This window comes from Rattus norvegicus, chromosome 4, assembly GCF_036323735.1.
Source record: "Rattus norvegicus strain BN/NHsdMcwi chromosome 4, GRCr8, whole genome shotgun sequence".
Classification (NCBI taxonomy): Eukaryota; Metazoa; Chordata; class Mammalia; order Rodentia; family Muridae; genus Rattus; species Rattus norvegicus.
Window position 1 is genome coordinate 28388769 of NC_086022.1, and position 11320 is coordinate 28400088.

Below are 11320 nucleotides of genomic sequence, written 5' to 3' on the forward strand. Positions count from 1 at the left end.
CATATGGTTTTTCTTTGAGTTGGTTTATATAGTGGATTATGTCAATGAATTTCATATATTGAACTAACTTTGCAGCCCTAGGAAGAAGTCTATTTGATCATGATCAGTTTTTTTTTTTTGATGTGTTCATGGATTCAGTTTGCAATAATTTTATTGAATATTTTTCGATCAATATTTATAAGCAAAATTTATCTGAAGTTCTTTTTTGTGGGGGGGAGGTTCTTGTGTGGTTTAGGTATCAGAGTAATTGTGGTTTCATAGAATGGAATACGTAGTGTTCCTTCTATTTCTATTTTATGGAATAGTTTGAGGAGTGTTAGATTATCAGAAAATTAAAGCTCTAAATGAGGCTACTTAAAAATAGTCACATGTATAAATTATATTGCCATGATTTATGTAGGTTTCTGAGTATTGCTCTTATGCCATAATTAAATAACTTCTTATAGTAAAAAACTTCTGTGAAGGTTGTATAGAAAATCATAAAGCATGAAGCAAGTTAAATAAACACATAAATTTATTGATAGATTATGTGTTATCAGTATATCTATGTAAGTATTTCCCAAGGAAAAATGAACAGTATTTTTGTAGTCTAAATAATGTGATTTTTCTCTATTTACCTATGGATCTGATAATTATTTCTCCTTATCTTCTGATAATTGCTCTTTCTTAGCACCTCTAATACTTCAGCTTTAACTCATTACAAAGTAGAACATTCAACTTTAAAATTGTTTAGGAATAGTTTTTCCATTAGCAATGGGATACACAGACATGGCCTTGCTCTCTACTTCCCTAAATCTTCCATCATTTCATATTTAGCACTATCTCTCACCTCTAGGCATCATTGGAAATTCACACAGATTTTTAATTTAAAATCTTTGGGCACATGTATTCTGTCCTTATTCAAACTGAAGCCAGAGTTACTGAAGATTCGATTCTTATTTCACCTCCTAAAACACCAGTTGTTGAGAAAAATCATAAACCATCTTAATCTATGGAAGAACATCTTTTTGAGTCTTATAATAACCCTTTGTATCCTTACATCTTGTGCATCTAAGCCCTAGGGATGTGGACATGTTTCTTTCCCTTTCTTCAGTGATAGCTAAATTCTGTACTATATAACCAGAAAATCCTACAGGAAAAGAGAGTATGATGCTGAACTCTTCTCACTGTAGCAAAGCCTTTGGCTTATATTTGCCCTAAAGCTATAAGAAACATGGTTAAGATGAAGAGAAAGGAGGAGTTACTGGCACTCTCCTAGCAACAATTATCTACCTCTTTTTATGTGAGGAAAAAAAGGTATAATTTGCCAGATAAATCAGTCCTTGCTATCACCACTGGCACCTAACATTTCCATATCAGACTCACAAAGATTTATTTCTTGTCTGTTTTCACTGACTAACACTCTATAGGAAACCTCTCCATCCCCCCAGATCCCATCCAATATGTTCTGACTCCTCTTTTCAGGGACAACCTGTGACTCCTCATTATCAGGAGAGCTCATGCATTTTCAGTAGTTTCTCCCAATTTATTTTCACACCTATCACTCTTTGCTCATGAATTGTTTATTGCAGACATGGTTTCGTTGCTCAGTATCCCCTCCTAAGGTCTTATTTCTCTGGAATTCATCTCATTAATGAACTTAAGCCTTGCTGTCCATGGCACCCATAATTTATATCTGAATGTTTATATGCCACTGCTTACAGCATCCTAAAGAGAAGCAGAAATTTGAGCAAGTACATTTGGAAGCCAGAACTTTAACTTTTCTGGAACTGTTTAAACAAATATTTAGTTATATTCCAAGTGTGTTTGAAGAAAGGATCACAACTTAATACCAAATCTAATGGGTAAAGTTTGGTGAAACTTAAATACAAAGTTTGAAAATATGTTTTTAAACTGCAAAAATAAAATTCTAGCAAGTCACAGACCACCCTAACCATCTGACCAAAATTGGAATGAGGAGGATTGAAATATGGTACATTTGTGACATCATAACCTCACAACAGCACTTCTGTAGTAATATTATGAGATACAAGTCATCTGGAACTGATAAATTAGAGCCATCAAACTGTCCACGATGGGACCTTTTACAAAATATCTGTATCCTTCAAAGTTACCATAACTTTGAAAAACAAAAGAGTCAGAAGAACTGGTGTAGATAAAAAAGACCAAGGATCATGACAGGAAGTGTATCACAAATCTTGTGCTGTACATCTCTAGAGATCACATCAATGACAGTCAACTCTACCCTTGTACCACAGGATACTAATTGCCTGTTTCTGACCATGCAGTTGTCTACAGGTGAAGATAATAGTCTCAGAAGCACACATTGACTCACTGAGCTAAAGAAATAAGATATTTGTATTTAGTAAGAAATATATTTAATTTGTATTTTATCTTAAACTATTCTCCAGTACTTCAAAACAATATATGTATAGAAACCTAAATAAAATGCAGTAAAGATTTCACAAACTATGACTTTAGATAAAGGTTTTCTAGATCCTCCGAGGACTTTTTAAAAATGCTTTTTTTAAGAGTGAAACTACTTTTGTCAAGTAAGATTTCTAATGGCTGAAGGAGATCCATCCTCATGAAATACCATATTCCTTCTTTTATTTTATTTTGTATTTTAGTAGAATTACTGTGTATTACCTACAGTAAAATGAAAAAGAACTTTGACCTCAATACTAAACAATCTATTGGTTTCATGAGAGCTGCACAAGTTTGCTATATTCATGGCTCATAAAATTATTTTCTGTGAGATGCATTGATATTAAAGTTCCTCAACTAGTACATTTACAGTGAAGGTAATTTTAAAGACTTAAATGTTGAGACACTTGACATAGAATTTTATGTGAGCTTTAGCTCTGGGTTCCCGATATTGTACAACATTTCATTTTTCATTAATATGTTAGGAGGTCATATGGTCTGGTCAGGAAACACTGAACATTGTGTTTCCATATGTTCTCACTTATCTCGTTGTGTTGGAATACTCTGGGTGATTTTTTTTTGCTTGTCTTAATATATGAACATAATAACTTTTGCGAAAGACAAACTTACTGGGACACATTATTAATTAAGTACATGTGTATTTGGGCAGAGAACAATGGCTCTGCAATTCAAACTTGCAAATGATTACACTTGAAGCAATCAATTGGTGAAGAGATAGCAAATAGATAATAGAAGTAACTCAAGGTGACATTCTATAATGTGTCACTAGATTATGTTTTCCAAAGCATTATTCCATGATAATTAGAACTAAAGGATGTTAGCCAAGCATGGACCATTGGATTGGACTGGCCAAATTTTCATTCTGTTGAGAAAGAGGTAAGCAGCTCTCCAATAAGAATACATCCTTCAAGGAAATTATCTTCCATCCCTAAACATTTAAAAGATATAAATGCACCATAGAAATTTGTTTATTTCATGAGAAATTCTATAAAAAGCTTTAAATTACTGTCCTGTTATTAAAACATCATACTTATTATTGTAGATGGGAAAATATTACAATTGCCAGTTTTCTTTTAATCTAATTAAAATTCACTGCTAATTAGTGTGTTTCAAAGGAATTACAGGTACATGAGGTTGCAAAGATAAAGTGAACTTTGTATTCTGAACTTTGAATAAAATTTAAAAATAATATATTCTTCTGTTAAAATAATTAAAGGGAAGAAACTAAGAGGAAAAAATTATTAAACGGAAGAAACAAAATGTTCGAGAGAAGTCATAAACTAGACTTGTATGATAGAGTCCAGTATTCTCAGTGTTGATGATACAATCTATATATCAAATCATTACTCTTGTAAAAGAGAAAATAAATTGTGCTTCCACAAAATATTTCTGGGTATTAGAGACAGGAGAGAACAAAAGCAGGATAGTCACTATCATTTTTAAAAATTTACAAAATCCTTTGGTGCCCCAGTTCATGAAAGAAAAATCTTAGGAAATATATACTTTTTTAAAAATAATTGTAAACTTTTGAAAAATAATATGTTTATTATATTAGATATACTTAAGAATGCAATACAGCAATGGGGTTCATTAATCATCCTGAGAACATTATTTTCTTCATAAGAAGATATAATAATTTTTTTTAATCTTTTTTTTTCTTTTTTTCGGAGCTGGGGACCGAACCCAGGGCCTTGAGCTTGCTAGGCAAGCACTCTACCACTGAGCTAAATCCCCAACCCCGATATAATACATTTTAATGTCTACAGATTACCAGAATATGGATATGGTATTTAAATTATTTGTTTGTTAAAAATTATCACAAATGTAGTAGAGAATTTAGACAGAAAAGTAGAATAGAAGACTATGGTAAGGATGGGTGGCTGGGATCCAGCTTAGAATTACAAATGCTAGTGAACTTATTGACATAGTCAATATTTCTTAAATCTCAGGAAAATTCTTTACATCTGTCATCTGAGCATTACCAGAAAGAAGAAAAAGAAGGAGGAAGAGACAGCATCATTGGATATACAGATACCCTTGAGCTCTAGGTTACAGATCCAATGTTATCATGATTGAGGCATATTCAAAATCCTTAAATCTTTGACACTGAAAACTTTATGCATTTCTTACAAAAGTTTAAACAGAATATAAATTAATATTCTTTACACTGCATTCGCTTTTTAAAAACAGAATATCCATGCTTTGTTATTGACAGAAGCCATTTTTTTCATTTCTAAACATTTTACTATATAGTTTCAGAACTGAGGCAAATTCACAGTCTCCATATCCCCATTTTCTATTCTGTCCTAAAGAAGTGTTTTTGAGGGAAGGGGCAAGGAAAGAAAGGGCAGAGGATCCACAAGGAAGGGAAGAGGAGAAAATTCTAGTACAAAAAATTACAAACAGTTTTCATTTCCCTTTGATAGCTGCATGTAATCCAATTTAATAGAACATACTGCTTGGTGAAACAATCCAAGACTCAAATTCTGATTCACTTTTTCACTTCTCATGGAAGAACAAGCTCAAACTGACTTCATTAGCATCTCTATATTCTAGTTCTTCAGTAAAAAGAAAAAGGAATGTTGGAAGAAAGCAATTTTTCTCTAGGAAGTGATAAATGCGTATTACCCACTTTACATACCTCTGTTTTACTGATGAAAATATTATCTACCTAATATTGGTCCAGCAGGAGAAAAGTTGGTAAGTGTCTTGCTGAAAAACCGAACATCTAAACCATGACATTTATTCTTGCAGTGTATTATATAATAAAATTAGATAATGATGTGTTATCTTTCTTAAATATTTATTATCAGTTCTAATTTGATGTTATACTTTTGAAAGAAAGAAAAAAGACCCTAACACTTTGCTCATGTTTAATATTCAAATCTAATGAGGCATATCTCATTTTCCTAAATACTTAAAAGTATCTGGGGCATGAGTAAACATAACCACTTGAATAAAGGAATCACTTAGATCAATAATTCTCAAAATTTAATGTGTATACAAACTACTTAGAGATCTTGAGGTCTGGAGTGGGACTTGAAATCTACATTAAAGCAAACCCTATGTTTCTGGTACATGTGGCTACTCTGTAAGGGATGGCAGAACCACTAAAATCAAAGCAGCCAACTGATGAAAATCAGAAGTTAAAATAATCATAGTTTGATTAACTAAGCATAGTTCCTACAGGCAACTGAGTGCTAACATTTTCTATTGTCTTTACTGTTGTATATTATAAGATGCAAAGCTATTGTCTTCACACAAGACCTCGAGGTGTTGTCCATCATAAGATCAAAATTTACCTTGGGATTCCTCTAGACAGCCCTTGTAGGGAACATTAAGATACAAAATTAATGAGGAAAATAGAATATCATGATTAACATAACTTTGGTTTATTAAGGTAAACTATATTCATACAGCTGCCTATGCCGTGTACCAGAGCTCAGCAGACATCGATTGTAGTCATTTGTTTGATACATTAGACTCCTGAATAAGGAAAAAAATAACAACTGCAAGCTTTGTAAAAGAAGTCAGTTAAAGTCAGCATCTAATTGACAATTTAAAAGAGAAATAGAATCCTATAGGGTCCTTTTATAGGATTGCCTAGCAACATCTCAAAGATATCACTTGGGTATGCTGAATAATTTCCCAAACCTATAGTTTAATGATAGAATATCTGGCAGCCTCCTTTAATCAGGGAACATGGGTGGTTAGGGTGCAATAGAGCCCATTAAAACTGTGAGAAGTGCTCTTCAGAAAGATCTAGTGTTACACGGTTGGTAAGTATCACTTTAGATTTGGCCTCAAAATTTAAGAAGATAGGTCTGCTTTTCTCTCAACTGCGGAAAAACACTGCAAACATAACACAAGCCATGGCTTTGTCTACTATCTGGTAAAATATATACCAGGAAAATATTCATTATTGAGGAAGAGTTGTCCAAAAGTATTTTATGTTTAAGTAGACTAACTGGTGACTCTACTGTGTTATAGAAATGTACTGATAATATCAATCTTGTTTATTCTTTTCTGTGAGTGTGTAAGACCAGGGAGGTAGCCAAAATTAATATTTTGCTTTTGTACTTTCAAGGCCAATCAAAGATGAATCCTCAAAAGTCATTTGGGCTTCTAAGGAACAACTGGATACTCTTTTACCAGTTGTCCATCTACATAAGGATAAGTTAAGCTCTTGCTTGACCTGAGTGTGGATTTCCTTGGATGCACTGAAAAAAAAATCTCTCCTCTGCATTGACTCACCTCTTTGTGTACTGGATGGTGGTTATAATTAAGTGGGGTCTCTGTGGCCTCCTTGAACAAGAGAGCAATGCCTTTCCCCAGTTTCAGAATGTATCTAAAGATGGCCTACAGTATAGTGGGACCTCATTGATCTTGGAGGGCACTGGGGACAGGGAATGTTCTCTCTTTAATCCTCTGACTACATTACACTAGCCTCCAACTATGGTCATTAAACATCCAGATTAGTTACACTAATCGGGTCATTAAACTGTTGAGTATTATAATGCTAATACTGGTCCTCAAGATCTGGTTGTTTCAGGGACAAGGAGATGAGCAGTACATCCAGTGATGTTATGTGACCTTGCTCCTTAATTTAAAATTATTGATTGAATAAAGATGCCTTCCGGGCAGAGAAGAGATAGACAATTTCAGTTCTTGGGCTTGGGGTCTGAAGTAGGACCACACAAGGAAGAGAGAAAGAAGGTGGAGAGAGAAGATGCCATGAGGTAGGTGAATCCGGAAAACATTGCCAGGAGGACTGGCCAACTGGAGTAAGAGTAGCCCAGGCAGGACATACCAAATTTTTTCTTGTGATTATTGATAGAAAGTAAGAAAATTAGTTTAGAGGATAGATATATGCCTGGCCGTCGTGCTTTAAAGGCTTAATACAAATATAAAAGTTTTATGTTTTTTATCCGGGAACTGAATGATCTAAGGTGGGATAGAAACTGATTTAAAATTAAATATTTACTACAATATTAAACTATTATATAATATTTCCGTAAGAACATATTTTAAACAAACTATTAGACATACATTTTAGACAGTTCTTACTCTTGTTGATATTTGACCTTAGCAACTTTAGTACCATACACAATATCACTACGCTGTATGCTTTAGATGCCTTAAATAACTAATTTAGAATAAGCCTTCTATTTTCTTATTCCATTCTAGAATCACCTGTTTATCTTAACCTTTGTATATATATATTTTTTATTTACTAAAACAATTTCCATCTTTAAATTCTTATAACATGGTTTCTAATTGTTTAATATGATAAGATATAGTAGTACCACCAAGAGAATTTACTCTCTGTTGTGAGAATTTTCTCCTTCAAAGAGTGCAAGTCAAGGACTAAACAATGTCTATACCTTTCTTTTTCTTTTTTTTCTTTATTAACTTGAGTATTTCTTATTTACATTTTGATTGTTATTCCCTTTCCCAGTTTCCAGGGCAACATCCCCCTAGCCCCTCCCCCTATGCTTCTATATGGGTGTTCCCCTCCCCATCCTCTCCCCTTTACCGCCCTCCCCCCAACCATCACATTACTGGGGGTTCAGTCTTAGCAGGACCCAGGGCTTCCCCTTCCACTGGTGCTATTACTAGGCTTTTCATTGCTACCTATGAGGTTGGAGTCCAGGGTAAGTCCATGCATAGTCTTTGGGTAGTGGCTCAGTCCCTGAAAGCTCTGGTTGGTTGGCATTGTTGTTCATATGGGGTCTCAAGCCCCTTCAAGCTCTTCCAGTCCTTTCTCTGATTCCTTCAACGGGGGTCCTGTTCTCAGTTCAGTTGTTTGCTGCTGGCATTCGCCTTGTATCTGATGTATTCTGGCTGTGTCTCTCAGGAGAGATCTACATCCGGTTCCTGTTTGCTTGCATTTCTTTGCTTCATCCATCTTGTCTAATTGGGTGGCTGTATATGTATGGGCCACATGTGGGGCAGGCTCTGAATGGGTGTTCCTTCCGCCTCTGTTTTAATCTTTCCCTACCTATTCCCTCCCAAGGGTATTCTTGTTCCCCTTTTAAAGAAGGAGTGAAGTATTCGCATTTTGATCATCCATCTTCAGTTTCATGTGTTCGGTGCATCTAGGGTAATTCAAGCTTTTGGGCTAATAGCCACTTATCAATGAGTGCATACCATGTGTGTTTTTCTGTGATTGGGTTACCTCACTCAGGATGATATTTTCCAGTTCCCTCCATTTGCCTATGAATTTCATAAAGTCATTGTTTTTGATAGCAGAGTAATATTCCATTGTGTAGATGTACCACATTTTCTGTATCCATTCCTCTGTTGAAGGGCATCTGGGTTCTTTCCAGCTTCTAGCTATTATAAATAAGGCTGCTATGAACATAGTGGGGCATGTGTCTTTGTTATATGTTGGGGCATCTTTTGGTTATATGCCCAAGAGACATATAGCTGGATCCTCAGGAAGTTCAATGTCCAATTGTCTGAGGAACCTCCAGATTGATTTCCAGGATGGTTTTAACAGTTTGCAATCCCACCAACAATGGAGGAGTGTTCCTCTTTCTCCACATCCTCGCCAGCATTTGATGTCAACTGAGTCTTTAGCCATTCTCACTGGTGTGAGGTGAAATCTCAGGGTTGTTTTGATTTGCATTTCCCTTATGACTACAGATATTGAACATTTCTTTAGGTGTTTCTCAGCCATTCAGCATTCCTCAGCTGTGAATTCTTTTTTTAGCTCTGAACCCCATTTTTTAATAGGGTTATTTGTCTCCCTGTGGTCTAACTTCTAGAGTTCTATGTACATTTGGATATAAGCCCTCTATCTATTGTAGGATTGATAAAGATCTTTTCCCAATCTTTTGGTTGCCATTTTGTCCTAACCACAGTGTCCTTTGCCTTACAGAAGATTTGCAGTTTTATGAGATCCCATTTGTCGATTCTTGATCTTAGAGCATAAGCCAGTGGTGTTTTGTTTAGGAAATTTTCTCCAGTGCCCATGTGTTCAAGATGCTTCCCCACTTTTTCTTCTATTAGTTTGAGTGTATCTGATTTGATGTGGAGGTCCTTGATCCACTTGGACTTTAGCTCTGTACAGGGTGATAGGCATGGATCGATCTGCATTCTTCTACATGTTGACCTCCAGTTGAACCAGCACCATTTGCTGAAAATGCTATCTTTTTTCCATTGGATTGTTTGACTCCTTTGTCAAAAATAAAGTGACCATAGGTGTGTGGGTTCATTTCTGGGTCTTCAATTCTATTCCATTTGTCTATCTGTCTGTCTCTGTACCAATACCATGCAGTTTTTATCACTATTGCTCTGTAATACTGCTTGAGTTCAGGGATAATGTTTCCCCGAGAAGTCCTTTTATTGTTGAGGATAGATTTAGCTATCCTGGGTTTTTTGTTATTCCAGACGAATTTGCAAATTGTTCTGTCTAACTCTGTGAAGAATTGGATTGGTATTTTGATGGGGATTGCATTGAATCTGCAGATCACTTTTGGTAAAATGGCCATTTTTACTATATTAATCCTGCCAATCCATGAGCATGGGAGATCTTTCCATCTTCTGAGGTCTTCAATTTCTTTCTTCAGTGTCTTGAAATTCTTATTGTACAGATCTTTTACTTGCTTGGTTAAAGTCACACTGAGGTACTTTATGTTATTTGGGACTATTATGAAGGTATCATTTCCCTAATTTATTTCTTGGCTTGTTTCTCTTTTGTGTAGAGGAAGGCTACTGATTTATTTGAGATAATTTTATACCCAGCCACTTTGCTGAAGTTGTTTATCAGCTTTAGTAGTTTCCTGGTGGAACTTTTGGGATCACTTAAATATACTATCATATCATCTGTAAATAGTGATATTTTGCCTTCTTCTTTTCCAATCTGTATCCCCTCTATGTCCTTTTGTTGTCTCATTGCTTTGGCTAGAACTTCAAGAACTATATTGAATAAGTAGGGAGAGAGTGGGCAGCCTTGTCTAGTCCCTGATTCTAGTGGGAATGCTTCAAGTTTCTCTCCATTTAGTTTAATGTTAGCAACTGGTTTGCTGTATATGGCTTTTACTATGTTTAGGTATGGGCCTTGAATTCCTAATCTTTCCAGGACTTTTATCATAAAGGGGTGTTGAATTTTGTCAAATGCTTTCTCAGCATCTAATGAAATGATCATGTGGTTTTGTTCTTTCAGTTTGTTTATAAAATGGATCACGTTGATGGTGTTCCATATATTAAACCATCCCTGTATGCCTGGGATGAAGCCTATTTATCATGGTGGATGATTGTTTTGATGTGCTCTTGGATTCGGTTGGCCAGAATTTTATTGAGTATTTTTGCGTCAATATTCATAAGGGAAATTGGTCTGAAGTTCTCTTTTTTTGTTGGGTCTTTGTGTGGTTTAGGTATAACGGTAATTGTGGCTACATAGAAGGAATTTGGTAGTGTTCCATGTATTTCAATTTTCTGGAACAGTTTGGATAGTATTGGTATGAGGTCTTCTATGAATGTCTGATAGAATTCTGCACTAATCCTGTCTGGACCTGGGCTCTTTTTGGTTGGGAGACCTTTAATGACTGCTTCTATTTCGTTAGGAGTAATGGGGTTGCTTAAATGGTTTATCTGTTCCTGGTTTAATTTTGGTACATAGTATCTGTCTAGGAAATTGTCCATTTCCTGTAGATTTTTAAGTTTTGTTGAATATAGGCTTTTTTAGTAGGATCTGATGATTTTTTTAATTTCCTGTCTTTCTGTAGTTATGTCTCCTTTTCATTTATGATTTTGTTAATTTGGACACACTCTCTGTGTCCTCTTGTTAGTCTGGCTAAGGGTTTATCTATCTTGCTGATTTTCTCAAAGAACCAACTTTTGGTTCTGTTGATTCTTTTTATGGTTC